The sequence below is a fragment of the Ursus americanus genome, chromosome 21 (assembly GCF_024610735.1).
Source record: "Ursus americanus isolate L20-20 chromosome 21, mUrsAme1.1.p, whole genome shotgun sequence".
NCBI classification, from domain to species: domain Eukaryota; kingdom Metazoa; phylum Chordata; class Mammalia; order Carnivora; family Ursidae; genus Ursus; species Ursus americanus.
The window spans coordinates 6,942,269-6,958,889 of NC_142147.1; the positions used below are offsets into that span (position 1 = coordinate 6,942,269).

General features: G+C 42.4%; 1 protein-coding gene and 1 pseudogene across 2 annotated transcripts in view; one reads left to right on the forward strand and one right to left on the reverse strand.

The window, feature by feature from the left end:
• The window catches only part of SIAH1 (siah E3 ubiquitin protein ligase 1), a 29,559-nt gene extending 14,649 nt beyond the window's left edge, over nucleotides 1–14,910 (reverse strand). The window contains exon 1 of one of the 2 annotated variants that reach the window (XM_045806731.2): nucleotides 14,770–14,910. The gene's annotated coding sequence lies outside the window, so the exon portion shown is untranslated. Of the gene's footprint in view, nucleotides 1–3,731; nucleotides 4,727–14,769 lie in introns of those variants that run through there. The other variant, XM_045806732.2, reaches the window with a different exon arrangement.
• Nucleotides 14,219–15,593, forward strand: LOC148108210 (uncharacterized; annotated as a pseudogene).
• Nucleotides 15,594–16,621: the final 1,028 nt, after the last annotated feature.

Sequence of the window (16,621 nt, forward strand, 5' to 3'; positions counted from 1 at the left end):
AAAAAAATAAAATCTACTTTATAAAACAGAAAACACTATGCAGCGAAGTGAATCATTTGATCCCATCAACATAATCCAGAAAAAAACCAGATGTACTTCCATACCAATTCTCTAAGTTTTCAAAATGTTTGTTTGTAACATCAGAGTTCCATAACTCATCAATTTCTAGACAGTAATTTCAATTTTTAGTAATGCGCTAATGACAACACACCTGGAGAACGTGCCTATGTATAGTGAAAAGAACAATAAATTTGATTGGAATCAGAAGCTCAAACCTGAATTCCTACTTCAGCTCTTATTAAGTATTTTGATATTGAGCAAAATTACAATATCCTAGGTCTCAAATTTCTCATTTGTGTGGGGCCCTGGGTGGCTCATTCAGTTAAGCATCAGACTCTTGACTTCAGCTCAAGTCATGATCTCAGGGTCCTAGAGTGGAGTCTGCTTGTCCCTCTCCTTCTACTCCTCCCCCTACTGGTACACAGGGGCCCTCTCTCTCAAATAAGTAAATAAAATCCTTTAAAAAATTTTTCTCATTTGTGAAACTATTAAAAAACCACCATAACAGATTATAAGGTCAAATACATGGAAACGTTTGATATATTAGTATACGTTTAGAGTCATACTAGGAACCCAGCAATTAATCACTAAATAAGAAAGACCTGGATTATACAGGATTTTACTGAAAACTGTTGTTTCAACCTACTGTGTTATTTTTCATAACCTCACTTTGGGATTCTATCTGAAATCTGACAAAGATTACAGTTTGCTGTGAACGAAGCTGCGCCTATCAACCTGTAAGAACTGTGGCAGCAGCTTCATACACACCATTTATGTAAGCCTCAGAAAGTAGGTTGTAGTTCCACACTGCAGATGAGGAAACTGAAGATCAGAAAAATTAAGAACAAGCACAGAGCCTGATTCCAGATTGTCTGCTTTGTCCCTAAATCTCATTTCTTTCCAATAACCCTCAAACACAGTATAATTTCTGAATGGCACTGAATATTTAACTTCTTATCCAACACATCTTTTCAATTTGTATACAAGTTGGCCAAAAGAAAATTTCCCTAAATTCTTTAAATTAAATCTTTGGCCCTAGCAAGTAGTTGCTTTCTGAATTTTTTTTGTATCAAAGTGGTAGAATCTGATAGTCTGAGTTTGTCATTAAACCACTGGACATTAAATCAAAGTATCAAAAGTAAGGTAAGAGCAGAAAAATATGAGTAAAAGAAGCAGGAAGAGGATCAAACAGGCTTTCTCAACCTTTTTATTTCACACCACACATTACTAAATAATGGGATTTTTGGTAACATACTTGAACTTAACAAAACTTCATCAGTCATGATTATAACACTAACACTACCGCAATGTAACCAAATCTCATAGTGTCTAGATAAAAGTGTCCAGTATTCACTTAGTTATTTGTGTCCAAATTCAAATAAAACTGTTTATTACCATGATTATGTTTTGTATTCTCTCAAGATGTAAAACTGTCACACGGTCCACTAGATGTTTCCTCTTTTGCTCTGTCTCGGCATTAAGCTATGCTACCCAGTACACTGAACATACAACCCATTCAACTCCATATTCCATCTGACAAATATGGTAGGTACACACACACACATAAACACAGGCTAAAAATTTTAAAGCAGATCAAAACTGGTAGTAATCCATGAAGAGTTGGTGATACTAAGTAAACAGAAAAGAGTACATTGCTTGGGAGACAGAAGAAATTAAAGAAATGAGGTAAAAAGTCATGTTATAGTCTTAATACATTATATGATAGGTAGCTCTTTACTAGTAAAAGAGTAGAAAAACAATGGAATTTATGGGAAAGAAATGCCACATAAAAAACTCACGGAGCCTTTTCAAATTAAATATTTCATTGAAAATTATAATTTATGTCTTCATAAGCATTTTACTTGAAACTCCAAATCAGTTCAGTTATTTCAAATATGGATATAAGACAAGAATTAACTTATACTCAAATTTTCCTCAAACTTAAAACAAAAAATAAAATAAAATAAAATAAAATAAAATAAAATAAAATAAAAAATTTTTCTCAAACTAAAATTCTATTCTTCAGTGGGGGGGGGGGTCCACATTTTTCTACCAAAACTGAATGTTTTATTTTCCTGTGTTTAATAATCTAAAAACCACATTCTGAATCATCTGACTCCATCTGGTAGCCAAATAACTGAATGCTCCCATTCGCATTTATGGTCACGCTGGCTCCAAATCAGTACTACAGTATTCTAATTACGAAGGACTAAAGACAAAAGCAGAAGGCCACCTCGAATGCAAATGATGCAGTGGTGTAAAGCGAAGCCCAAATGGCATCGTGGTTCTCACCGAAGCACGTATACGCTGGTAAGAAAAGGCAACACGGGTGGTGACCATACCATACAGGGCAATTCCGGTATTTTAACTCAAAAAGAAGAGCGTAACAACAGTCCACCGCATAGCCCATGTTGTTTCAAGACTTCGCAGACAGTATCCAATCCTTTAGTAAATTAGTATAATTCGAATTTCACACTGATTTTGCAGTTTTGTTTGTACTTCATGTGCAAGGTTTGAACTGTCACCAACATCTAACAGAACTGACCGATCACTGGCTCCTGTCTAACAAACTCTGTTCGCTGTCCCCGCATGGCTTCCTAGCTCACCAGCTAGCTACTCCTCAGCTGCCTTTATTGATTCCTGTTCTTTGCCCCAAACTCATGACATTGGGAGTTGTCCATCGTCTGTTTTCCTCACCCTACTGATCTCATTCAGTCTTAGTAGTTTTTAAATTCTACCATCTCCAGCCCATATTAAAAAACAAAAACAAAAACAAAAAAAACCCTCCAGATTTCTCTTAAACCCAAGATTTGTACATCCAACTTCCTAGATATCTCTGGGGGCAGGGGTGGGGTGGAGGGGTAAAGGGGAGCTGCTGAACAAAGCTGAACTCCTTATCTTCTCCCAGACTACTCTACCCACCACCTTCCCCTCTCTCGATGGCCACTCCATCCTTCCAGTTACTCAGTTCAAAAGCCTTAGAAGTCATCCTTGATTCTTTTTTTCACACCACATGTCTAAAACCACCAGGAAAGCTTACTGCATTGCCTTTAAAAATATATCCAGAATCCAGCCACTCCTCACCACCTCTATCACTACCATGTAATATAGTTTAAACCACCATTATCTCTCACCAATATTATTACAACATCCTTCTAAACAGCACCTCCCCCCTTCCATCCTTGTCTCCCACCTCCACCCCAGTATGTTCTGAGCACAGCAGTCAGAAAAATCCAGTTAAAACTTGTATCAGGTCACGTCACTCCTCTGCTCAATACCCTCCCCTGGCAACCCATATCCAAGTAATAGATACAACCTTAAACAGCCTGTAAGGCCCTACACAATAGGAGGATTACTCTCTGACTTCATCTCCTACTTCCTTCCCTCTCACTCACTGCACTAGCCTCCTGGTTCTCTAAGACTAAGATGGTCCTTCGGGCCTCTGCTTTAACATACTTTTCTCCCGGATGTACACATTACTGATTCTCTCACCTCCTTCTAATCTCTGCGTGTATGTTATCTACCCTGTTCCCTTTATTTAAACAATGACCACCACTTTCCCACTGACCTCTGCACTACACATTCCTAATCCTTACCCATTCCACTACCCTCTCTTTCCTCCCTTTCCCCTCCCCCATTTCTGCTCTATTCTTTCCCACAGAATGTATTACCTTCTATCAGGCTACACAAGTGAATTACTGTGCTTGTTGTGGCAGCAGTGCTCCTCGTCCTCAACCTGGAAAGCAGGAACTCTTGTCAGGTTCAGTGCTGTATCCCAAGTCCTTAAAAATGCCTCGCACACATACAGGCTCAATAAATTATTTGTTGGGCGAACAAATAAATCAGAAAGCAAAAGAACTTTGGACTTTTGAGCAATAATATCGAAAGCTAGATGCAACCGAGTGATGCTTTTAAAATCCTCAAAGAGAATGATTACTATTTTAGAATTCTAAGTGCAACGGAAATTACCTAAAAGTGTTGAGGGCAGAATAATGAAGCAAAGTTTCAAAACATTACTTCCCCTGGGTATGTTTCAGGAAGCTCCTGAAGGACAAGCCCTTCAAATGTAGGGGAAAGAACCAAGAAAAAGGGCAACATGGGCTATAATTAAGACGTAACCCACAAGAAAGGTAAAGGGAACACTGACAATGACAATTTTACACTAGTGGGAGAAGGCAACGGGAGGCATCACACACCCTGAACGCGTGGAGGGGTGGTAAGGAATGTGGGGCAGCATTAGCAGTAAGCACAGAGAAAACAAAGCAAACAAGACAAGCATTAATGACAAGGAAAATTATACAAATTCCAATTAAACAGTACAAGGAAAAAAGTAACAAGAGCTTACTGTATGGCTCAAATTGTAACTTTTATAATCATAAAAGTGCAAATACAAAAATCATGATGTTACTAAATTAAGAGAGTATATAAATGGGAAGGTTTGTACATGTGACGGAGGCAGAAAGACAAGTTAAATCCACAAAAGGAATTCAATAGATAAGGCCTAAAACTGAAATCTGGATTTAACAAAAGAAGCATGTTAGAGACAAAGATGGTAAATACAAAAAAATTCAGCTCAGTAAAAATAGTTGCCTCTGGCAAAGGACACCTGGAGAGGAGTTCTTAGAGGCAAGGAGTTTTCCTTCAAAAAAAAAAAAAAAAACCTAATGGAATATTTTATTTTGAATTATATGTGCATGTAAAACTCCAGAAAAAAAGGAAAAAGAAGTTCAAAAACTTGGTATAAGAAACGTCACAAATTGCATGTATTGCTTAAGAAAGGACAGAAATTTGTTTTCAAAGATTTGATTCCAAGTATTGGCAAAGATGTGGGGAAAGACACTTTCCTACACTGTTGGAAATGTCCACTGTGGAAGCTTCTAATAAGATTTGGCAGCTTGTTTCAAAATTTAAAGTGTATATACTCTATGACCCAGCAATTTCTTCCAAGTCCCTCTTCTAATTTACAGCTGGCAAAGGTGTATGTATCCAGATGCCTACAGCAATCCTGTTTATAACAGCAAATAAACTGAAAATTCAAGTCCTATCTTAAGAGAGTGACTAAAATATATGGTCCATACAACAGAACACTGTGTTGCCTTTTTTAAAAAAAGTAAGATGGACTCATTTCTACTAATATAAGAATCAACCTTTTAAATGAGTGGATTTTAAAAAAAGCCACATAATATCATAATCCTATTTACCTATTTATGTTAGAAGAAAAAAATAGTTAAGTAAATATGCACACTGATATGGCTGTTGTGTGTTTGTACGTACCATATAATGAGACAGAAAAGAAACTGGAAGGGCATATGAACTGCAGAATGTGGTTTAAAGACTTAAAGTGAGGGATAAGAGAAGAAGAGAGGCCGGTTAAGTTTAGAACCAGAAACCACGAAGATCAGAGATGGGACCACTGAACTGCAGGCACACAACATACCAAAAGCTGCAAGACACAGACTATCAGCACAAACGTCATCATTCAGTATTACACAGTTCAGGGGCGCCTGGGTGGCTCAGTCAGTTAAGCGTCTGCCTTTGGCTCAGGTCATGATCCCAGGGTGCTGGGACTGAACCCTGCACTGGGTTCCCTGCTCAGCAGGGAGCCTGCTTCTCCCTCTGCCCCCACTGTTCCTGTTCTCTTTCTCTCTCTCTCTCAAATAAATAAATAAAATCTTTAAAAAAAAAATTACACAGTTCAAACATGCAGTTACTCACAAGTGGTAATCATTTAACAGGAAAATATCTACAAGGATTTACGTTAAATCAAAGAAATTAAAATATCTATGGCTGACTTTAAAAAATGTAACACACATACACACAAACTAAAACTACGCCAAAATGTATACAATGGTTACTTTCCAATTATCAGATTATGAACGATCATGGGGAAGATAAGGGTTGCATTTCTGTATGTATTCTTCAAAAGTTCCATAAAACATATATATTACTTATTACTTTGGCAATAAAAGGATTAAATTTCAGTGCATATTGTGTGTCTCCACACTTTCCTGCTAATGAATTGCTGGTGACTTCATGCAAAAATTCAAACACTGAGAAATCAAGAACTGATTTTGTCTGCCTGCTTTGATGTTTTCTTTCTTAGATTTCTTTTTCTTTTAAAATGCCTCAAATATATGGGTACTAATAGGGAAAAAAAACTGAAACTGCCCATTCACATAAAAAAATCCACACATTTCATATACATATTTCAGTTTATACTTCTAAAAAATCTTAAAATTCAGCGTTTTAAAAGTTAATTGTAAGATAATAAAATTTGTCAGATCACCTCGCCAAACAAAATTGAAAGAATACAGCCTGCAGAAATCACTTCACAGCTACCTGTATTAAGACATCTGAAGTTGTCCCAAACAAAGCTAAATCAGGGTCCTTGACACACACACACACACACACACACACACACACACACACACACACCTGAATTTTAACTAAACTCAAAGGAGCAAAAGGTAATACAAAGGAGAAAATGAAACAGGAAGAGTTTTGACCAGTTAGATTATTCCATTTACTTAAACCAATTACTGAAGTAATCTTTCCAAGGTAAGAGTCTTTCAAAGAAGCTAATATACACTAAATTTCGGTGTTTTAAAGATTTAAAGATTTAGTGCCCTACACTAAATTTCACTGTATCAACCATCGCAAGCTAAGCCTGTCAGAAAGACAATAATAAATAACAAGGACAGTATAATACTTCCTATAAAATTCAAGACTGGCATTAAGTTCTCCTAACTTTTTAAGAAAATATTTCTCACTGGAAATATCTACTTTAAAAATAGAGATTGGGGCGCCTGGGTGGCTCGGTCGTTAAGCATCTGCCTCCTGCTCATGATGCCGGGGTCCTGGGATCCAGTCCCACATCGGCTCCCTGCTCAGTGGGAAGCCTGCTTCTCCCTCTCCCACTCCCCCTGCTTGTGTGTTCCCTCTCTCGCTGGCTGTCTCTCTGTCAAATAAATAAATAAAATCTTTAAGAAAAATAAAAAATAAAAATATAGATTAGTTGTCCAAAGGTTTTCCCTCCAACTTTCTCTCTCTCCCCTCGTGTGTTCCCCATACCCCCTGCTATCAAAAACAAACAGGGGTGACTGGGTGGCTCAATCTGTTAAGGGTCTGAGTCTGACCTCAGCTCAGGTCTTGATCAGGGTCCTGGGACGGAGCCCTCCCCCTGGGTCTGGCTCCGTGCTCAGCAGGGAGTCCGCCTGTCTCCCTTTCCCTCTTCCTCTGCACCTCTGCCCTGCTCATGCTCTTTCTCCCCCTCTCCCTCAAATAAATACATAAAATCTTAAGAACAACAAACAAAAACCACAAGTAAGTTCAACACGACTGGGCAATCTCCAACCTAATGAAAGGTCTTTGTCAGTACCATTCTGGTCACTGTGTCTCAAGCTTAGAGAATAAATTGAACCAAAACAGACTATTTTATCTGTATTATTCAGCTTAGAGTTCCTGAAGATTTACAAACACACACACACACACACACATACACACACAAAGTAAAAGTAATTGGGACACACAGGAGCCGGTCACAATAGTGTGTTCTCCTTAGTGAAAATTCATCATGCCATACATTTACCTGTAATTTGAGCATTTTTCTCTATTTATGCTATACTTCAACAAAAAAGCTTACATTTAGAAACAAAAATACTATTGCTCTAGATATTCTCCAAAATCTCCTGGAACGGTATCAGGCTTCCTCACTGGCTAATACAGCACAACATCTCTCCTCCCTTCCCCCCTCTGCTCACTTTCTCAGTGTGTCTATTACATTTTTAACCTACCACAAGTCTCGTATTCACCACATAGAAATACTCTCAACTGGTGGCTTCACCATGTTTCCTTTAGAAAATACCACAGAAGCCATCAAATGCCGATTTACCACCTCCTTCCCTCCCTTCAGAATGAAGGCACTTAGGGCTGTCCTCTCACCTACTCAGACTTCACACTCCTATTATCCTCCCTTTCTTACAGCAATCCCTCCCTCTTTTTCTATCAGACCATCCCTCTAATACCCAAAATGCTCTAGTATTTCCCATCTGTCTTCTGTGAGCCCACATCCGCCCGATAGTCCCTCTATCTCACTGGCTCATTCTGGACATCTCATAGATACCTCAAATCCAACATACCAGAACTCTCAATTTTACTGCTGTGCTTCTGTCCCCATCCCCTCCTTTATTCTTTCCCACCCTGGTAAACAGCGCCATATTCCACACAGCTGCTCAAGCCAGAAATCACCTAATTCCTTCCTTCCCTCACCTCTCACATCTAATCCACCACCAAGTCCCGTTAATTCTGTCTCCAAAACCTACCTCAAAATCCATTCACTTTTCTTCATCTTCACTGCCACCATCTTAAGCCAGGTCATAATCCACTATTGCCTAATCAAAGAAATGGCCTTCTGACCAATCAATTCTCCAAACAACAGCTAAAGCTATCTTAAAAGTTAAAAGAGAATTATGCCATTCCTTTAATTAAAACCTTCCGATGGCTTCTCAGTTCCCTTAAAATTAAATTTACATTCCTTACTTTGACTGCAGGATCTGATCCCTGGCTATCTCTCCCCATCATCCATTTGTTCCAACAAAAGGCTCTTCCCTCAGCTTCTAGAACAGTAAGTACATGCTCATTCAAGCCTCAGGGCCTTCACCTCTGCTTCTCCTTCACTCTGAAAGGTTCTCCCTTCACTCCCTCAAAGGGCTGGTTCTTTATCCTTTTACCACAGCTTAAGTCAGCCCTTCTGGGGCGTTTGGGTGGCTCAGTCGTTAAGCGTCTGCCCTTCGGCTCAGGGAGTGATCCCAGAGTCCTGCAATCCAGCCCCGCATCAGGCTCCCTGCTCCACTGGGAAGCCTGCTTCTTTCTCTCCCACTCTCCCTGCTTGTGTTCCCTCTCTCCCTAGCTGTTTCTCTCTCTCTCTCAATCAATCAATAAATAAATGTCAGCCCTTCTGTCCGCAGGTCTCCATCCCACCCCCATTATTCTTTACTTCAGCACTTTTAATTCCTTTATAGTACAGATGGTTCCCAACTTATGATGGTTTCACTTATGATTTTTTCCTTTATGATGGTGCAAAAGCGATATGTTGTACTTTCAATCTTGAATTGTGATCTTCTCCCAGGCCATCAATGTGCAGTCCGATACTCTCTCATGATGCTGAGCAGCGGCAGCAAGCCACACTCCCAGTCGGCCAGGCAATTGGGAGGGTAAACAACCAATACACTTATAACCACTGTTTCTCACTTTCAGTACAGCATTCAAGAAATTGCATGAAATATGCAACACCTTATTATAAAATAGGCTTTGTGTCAGATGATTTTTGCCCAGGCTAATGTAAGTGTTTTTAGCATGTTTAAGGTAGGGTAGGCTAAGCTGTGATGTTTAGTAGATTAGCTGTATTAAATGCATTTTCAAATTACGATATTTTCAATTTACAAAGAGTTTATCAGGACATAACCCCAGGGTAAGTGGAGGAAGATCCGTACATACCGCCATTTGTAATTCTGTTTATTTCCCTCACTAGAATGTAAATGGTAATATTTAGAGAAATTAAGTAACTTACTTAACAGCTCTTTTTTAATTATTTAAGCACTTTCTATGGATAGGTAACTGTGCTTTTAAGGTACAAAAGTAGGCAGTGTTCCTGCTCTCCTGGAGCTTAAAGTCACAAACACAATAGTGACAGAGCCAAGAGACACCTCCAGGTCTGATTCTTCAGGGCCCTGTCCCCTTCACCCCTCAACTATACTGCCATTCTACCATTAAAGTATGGGGATTGGGGCATGCTGCAGCAAAACGCTTAATAGCTCCTCACGTGCTAATGAAAACTAAGGCTTGGAGAGTTTAAATAATCTGCCCAAAGTAGCACAAGTAGATATTCGAGAGATTTAAGTACAATCATGAGCAAAGGCAGGTTTAAAGTAGACAGTATTCAAAAAACAAAAAATCCAGCTTGACTAGGTAGGGCAAGAGGAAATGTTGGAGGATAAGGCTAGAGAAGCACATTTTAAGGACAGTGTGAGGGTGTTAGTTTGTCAGTCATTCAATAAATATTTACTGAGCACCAACTACATGCCAGAAACAATGCTAAACTCTAGACCAACAAGGGTGATTAAGACAAAGTCCTCGCAGGGAGGCAAACCAGTACAGAAAAATTACAGTTCAGGGGGATACCTGTTAGAGTGGGGTCAAACAGAAAGTGCTATGGTAACACAGAGAGACGACCCCAGGATGGGAAGTCCAGGAACAGTGTCTCAGCTGAGATTATAGAGCCTAGCTGGAAGAGAGAAAATATGGGGCATATAGGCACTTGCAAATACATAATTGAAAATGGCTGTGTGCTTACTATCCGTATCAAGGAACTCTGTACTTTATACTGAAGTTCTTATAAGTTGCCCACATTAGAAAGCTCCCCTCAACTAACAGAAAGAACTGAAGGGAGGAGGCAGAGACCAAAAGCAGAGAGACCACTTAGAAGGCAGAAGACTTGAATGTAAATGGGAAAATGAGTGAGAGAAGAGCAATGCAAGATTTGAGACAACCAGATGGCAGCAAAATCAGGAGCTGATGACCAACTGAAAATAGGGGGTAAGAGCCTTGGACAGTTGGAAATACTAAATGTTTTAGTTTTCAACACCTAAATCTTAAAAACCTTGGTACACAAAAGCGGAAAATGACCTGAAGGGAACGACACTGTCAAGAGAATGAGAAGACAAACCACAGATTGGGAGAAAATATTTGCAAAAGATTTCTCTGATAAAGGACTATTATCCAAAATACACAAAGAACTCTTGAAACTCAACAATAAAACTAACGACCCAACTTAAACCTTAACAGACACCTCCCCAAAGATATACAGATGGCAAATGAGCATATGAAAAGGTGCTCCACATCATCTGTCATCAAGGGAAATGCAAATTAAAACAAGAAGACACCACCACACATTTATTTGAACGGCCAAAATCCAGAACACGGACACCACCAAATGCTGGTGGGCACGTGGAGCAACAGGAACGCTCATTCATTGCTGGGGGAAATGCAAAACGGTACAGCCACTCTAAAAGGCAGTTTGGCAGTTTCTTACAAAACCAAACATACTGTAAGATCTAGCAATCATGCTGCTCAGTATTGACCCAAAGGAGCTGAAAACACGTCCACACGAAAACCTACACAGAGGTTATAAGTCTACAGCAGCTTCATTCATAATTGCCAAAATTTGGAAGCAACCAAGACGCTGTCCGCTGGTAGGTGAGTGGATAAATAAACTGGTACGACCAGACAGTGACTATTATTCAGCGCTAAAAAGAACTGAGCTACTACCAAGCCATGAAAAGACACAGAAGAACCTTCGATGAATATTACTAAGTGCAAGAAGCCCATCTGAAAAGGCTACATGCTGTATGATTCCAATTATAAGACATTCTGGAACAGGTAAAACTATGGAGACGGCGAAAAGATCAGAGCTTGCCAGACGTCTGGGAGAGGGAGGAATGAATGGGTGCAGCACAGAGGACTTTCAGGGCAATGAAGCTGTTCTTCTGTACACTATAATGGTGGATACACAGCACTCATCATGCATTTGTCAGAACTCCTAATGTACAACACCAAGACTGAACCACAATGTAAAGCATGGACTTCGGGTGATAATGATGTGTCAATGCAGGTACATCAAACCGTAATAAACGTACTACTCTGGTGGAGAAATACTGACAATGGGGGAGCTATGCGTGACTGGGGGCAAGGCGAATATGGGAAATCTCCATACCTTCTACTCAATTTTGCTACTGAATGTAAAACTGCCCTAAAAAAATAAATTCATTTAAAAAAATTATCTTCAGGCAAGAGAATACATGAGTCTAGAGTGTTATGGGTCTTAAAGGTAGTAGCACGTCAGGAAACAAATATGTATTGAGTGTTAGGCACTGAAGACATAGGAACACGAAACACAATTCTTGCCCTTATGCATCAGATGCTCATGCTCTAATAATTATAGCCATGGAAAACCAAGTAATTTAGAGTGCTTTAGAAAAACCGCTATTTAAAAGAAATGATTAAGGATCTTACTATTATAAAAGAGGAAAATGTATCCCCAACTGTTTCTTGGGGGAAGAAGGGAGGCAGGGAGGGATGGGACGACTGAGGTTTTCATATATCGGTTTTGTTTGCAGGGAGGGTGTATACCAAAAAAATTCAGAATTTAAACATTTACACAGTGTGTATGGAAATTCCATAATTACAGCCAAAAGTCTGTAACATCTCTTTAAGCAAATAAAGAAAAACCTACAATCTTTGGAAACTGAATAAATCAACAGCTTTAAAACACAATTTAAGGGGTCACTTTGCAGTGTTACTAAACTTACTGTTGCTCTCATTATGTAAGACTTGTTTTCAGAACACTGTATATACTGAAAATAAAGTCCTACTCTTCATATTATGTCACTGCTGTCATAGCTAGATATTTTCTTTATAACTCCAATCAGTTTTAGCCTAATTATAATATTCTTTCAATTACAGATATTGAAGAATACTGCTCTACATCAATTTTATAAGAATTTCCCAAAGCTCAGAGGGAACAGATAGTAAGCTAAAGTGAATTAAATTTCTGAATTTGTAGTTTGTGGAATACTTATCATGAAAAGTTCCGTATCTATTAATTATACTGTACTTCAGTTTAAAATATTAATAAATGTTACTAAATTATGCTGGAAAGACGCCAACAGGGGGCATTTGAACCAATTCTATATCTAAAGAAAAGATTTTGGCAAAGCAAACTTTAGGGCTGCAATTAACCATTTCAGATCACAAGTTTCTGTAATTTCCAGAATGAAAAATTACACAATTTGTATAATCCACTTTCAGTCTCAAAATCTACTTGTCACAAAGTTCTCCTAAAAGCTAATCAAAACCCTCTCCTTCACAATTTGAGACAATATCTCCGTGATAAAATTACCAGACCATTACATTTATTACAACGCTACACTTTGCTCTACCCTTATGTCTAAAAGAAGTGGTAACACCATAGACACCGAACACTCAAAGGGATTCACGGTTCCACCTTTCCAGGTTAGTTAACGCCAAGTCCTTGGAAGCTAACCGATCCATAAATGTAAAAGTGCTAAAAGGAAACTTCATTTAATCACTTTGATTTTTTACATTCCAGACCACATAAGACCTATCCAAATCCCTTACTATATAAATTTCCAAATGCCATTATCTCAAGAGCGTCTGTCCATTTATCATCTAAACCTCTTATTTTCATTCTGTACAACTAACAAAATGCAGTAAAAGAAAAACCCAAGCACTAACGATGTACAATGTGATTTCACATATTATGGTCTGTGCACTTCCAACGTATCCACCATGCCAAGATAAACTCCTAAGATTAGTTACTAAAAACAGCACTAGCAGCAAACATTTATTAAGCACTTACCAAAGGCCTGCCACTGCTCCAAGCCCCTCACCTATTATCATCTCATCAGTTCTCCCAACAATCCCGAGAGGTAGGTACCGTCATTACACCCATTTTCCAGATAAGGAAAATGAAGCACAGAGAGGTTAAGCATCTTGCCCAAGGTCACAAACCGGTGGGGCAGGATGGACTTCAGAATCCATGCTCCCAACATTCAACTGCTGGAAAGAGTTAACAATTTACCCTTGACAACCGCTTATCTGGAAATGGTAAATGTTCAACTGCTACGAACAGGCAGTCGGATCGCTGCCCCACATCCAGGCTCATGGCTTCTGTGACTTTGACAAATCAGCTACACAATGTGATTTTCCGAACACACAAACTGGGACTTCTCTGGATGTCAGAGCAAACAAATTCTGAATCTTTCCAGGAATGGGGAAAGAAAAACCTACGCAACGCTGTGGGCCAGGTTACCCACATTCCTAAGTTATAATCTCAGAGACTTGAGAAAGGCCCCCAAACTACCCTACAAATGAAGCCTAGGAAAACCAAGGTTTACAATAAAAAGCTGGGGCTTCCCTGGCAAGCCGTTCACGCGATCTCCTCTCTAACGACATAAACAAGGGAGGAGGCTGCATTCTTCCCACCGCACAATGAAGGCTCAGGCCGGGAGCGGGAGCAAGAACGCAGCGCCATCGGGGACGGCCGCTCCCGGGGTCGCGGGCAGGCAGAGGAGGCCAAGGACGGCCAAGTCGCCCCGGCCGGCCCCCGGGCCCCGGGCGGCGCGGGGAGGGGCCGGAGCGAAGGGCCGGCCACTGCCCGCACTCAGCTGACCTCCGCCATGTTGGCCGCACACCCCGGGACCCTTCACAACAAAGGCCGGCACCGGGGCGCGGGGAGCGCCCGGCGCCTCCCCCGGCCGGGCCAGCCTCCCGGGCGCGCGGGGGCCGGGCCGGGCGGCCGGGAGGCCCTTCCCCGCCCTCGCCCGACCGCGCGGGGCCGACCCCCGCCGCGGGCCTGCCGGGCCCGGGGCGCCGGGGGCGGGGGCGAGCCGGCTCGCCGCGGCGGGCAGGGCTGAGCCGGGGAGGGGAGGGGCGGGGGGCGGCGCTCGGCCGGGCGGCCGGGCTCCGGCCGAGACAAAGGCGCCCGGCGCCGGGGGCTGCCCGCGTCCCCGCCCGGGCGGCGCGACCCGGCCCCGCCGCCCTTCCCGCCCGCCGCCATTACCGGGCCTGGGTGTCCTCCTCCCGGAGAGCCCCTCGCGGCCGGCTCCTCCCTCCAGGCCGGGCCCCACTTACCTGTAGGCGGAGAGCGCGCCTCGGACCCCGGTCCTGGCTCAAACGCGCTCCGTCGCCGCCGCCAACCCCCGCCACCGCGGGCAGCGCCACCGCCTCTTCCCCGTACCGGCACCGACGGGACACCTTAGGCCGCCGCCGCCGCTCGAGAGCGCGCCCCGCAACGGCCGCCCCGGCTCCCCCCTAGCCGCCGCCGCCGCCGTCGTTTCGCGCGTCCTCGAGCCCGCCGCGCGCCCCCGCTAAATACCACACACTGCGGCGGCCGCCATGAGGAGGCGCGGCCCCGCGCGCCGGCAGCCCGGAGGGGGCGGGGCTTCCCGCGGGCGCGCAAGCGCAAAAGCGCTCGCCCGACCGGCGGGGACCCGCGAGGACATCGCGGTGCGGGTCTCCGAGAGTAGCGGTTGGCGCTTCGGCTCCTCGGTTACCGTTGCCGCGACTAACAGCTCGCGCTCAACAAACGCGGGCACGTTACGTACTTGCCCGCAACTGTCTCCGCCCGGGAGAAGCTGGCGCTTGCGTGCCGCGTTAGGGAACTCTGGTCGCGCGCCCCCCGCGGGGCTTTGTTCCGCCGCCCAAGGGGTCTTCCTGCGCCCGCGCCCCCTATTTACGGCCCGTCGGGTCTGGTTTGCTGATTTCACACAGCGCCTCCACCCGCCCTTCCCAACTCCACTCTTTACCAAAGGGGAAGAAACCGGCTGCGGCGGCCACCGACCGGGACCCCACCCCAAAATGAGAAGTCCGAGCCCCTCCCTTAGGGTTGAGCTCTTCCGCGAAAGCGGGACGAGTTTCAAAGGCTTATTTTGGCTGACAAGTGGGTAGTATGGAAAGCACGCCTTTCTCCCACTGTGTCCTCACTCATCTGGAAATCTCACTCATGGGACTCTGCGGTTTTTTTTTTTAAATAAAAAATAAGAGGAAAATATCATTCGCAGTTCTTTGATGGGTACAACGTGTACATCTGAACAAACGCCAGTGTCTGAGATATTTACAAACTGGATTTCCATGATAAGAGCCTCCATAAAAATACTATGCTATGTGAAAACTTAAAAGGCACTTTTTATGAGATATTACAAACTATCCCGGGAGTAGTCTTTCCATTATCTCCAAACTCCTCGCCAATAGGAAAGCTTTTTGGCTGGTAAGTTTTTATGTAAACACTCGACTGAGAACACAAAATTTGAGCTCCAAAGTCAAAGACATAGAAAGCTATTTTAGGTACTGATGCAAGCTGCTAATTTCTGGCTTCTCAACAAATCTGTAGAGTGTTGTGTGTTGATACCTCTCCTTCACAGCCTAATATTTTGCTTATTGTGGCTGCTGCCTTTCTCTGCAACCAACCATTAGCACAGCCCGTGTTTCTCGAGTTTGGGAAAGTAAAAGACCACACGTGTTCTTACCTGCAAACTATACTACTAATATGCTACTAGTATGCTGGTCGCCAAAGCCCGAGTCAGATGAAGAACTTGGGTGAGTTATGTAGTTATTGGTGTTGTATCATTCATTCCTTCAACAATAAATATCCACGTAGCGATTCTAATACGTTCTGTCATACGCTGTGCTTGGACATGCGTGGAGCTTACCTAGTCAGGGAGACATTCACTTAGGGAGATATTCATTTATTTATTCTTCGTTCATTTCACCAATGCCAGGCACAGTGCTAGGTTCTAAGAATACACAGACGCTAGTCTGCCATTCAGAGTATATACAATCCAATGGGGTACACAAACATTAATCAATCGCATAAATATATCACTACCACTGTGAAAAATGTTACAAAAGAAAGAAAAAGGTGCCTGATGCCAAGAAGGTATATAACAGGCCAGATAGATAATATAGAATATTATAATATAGGATA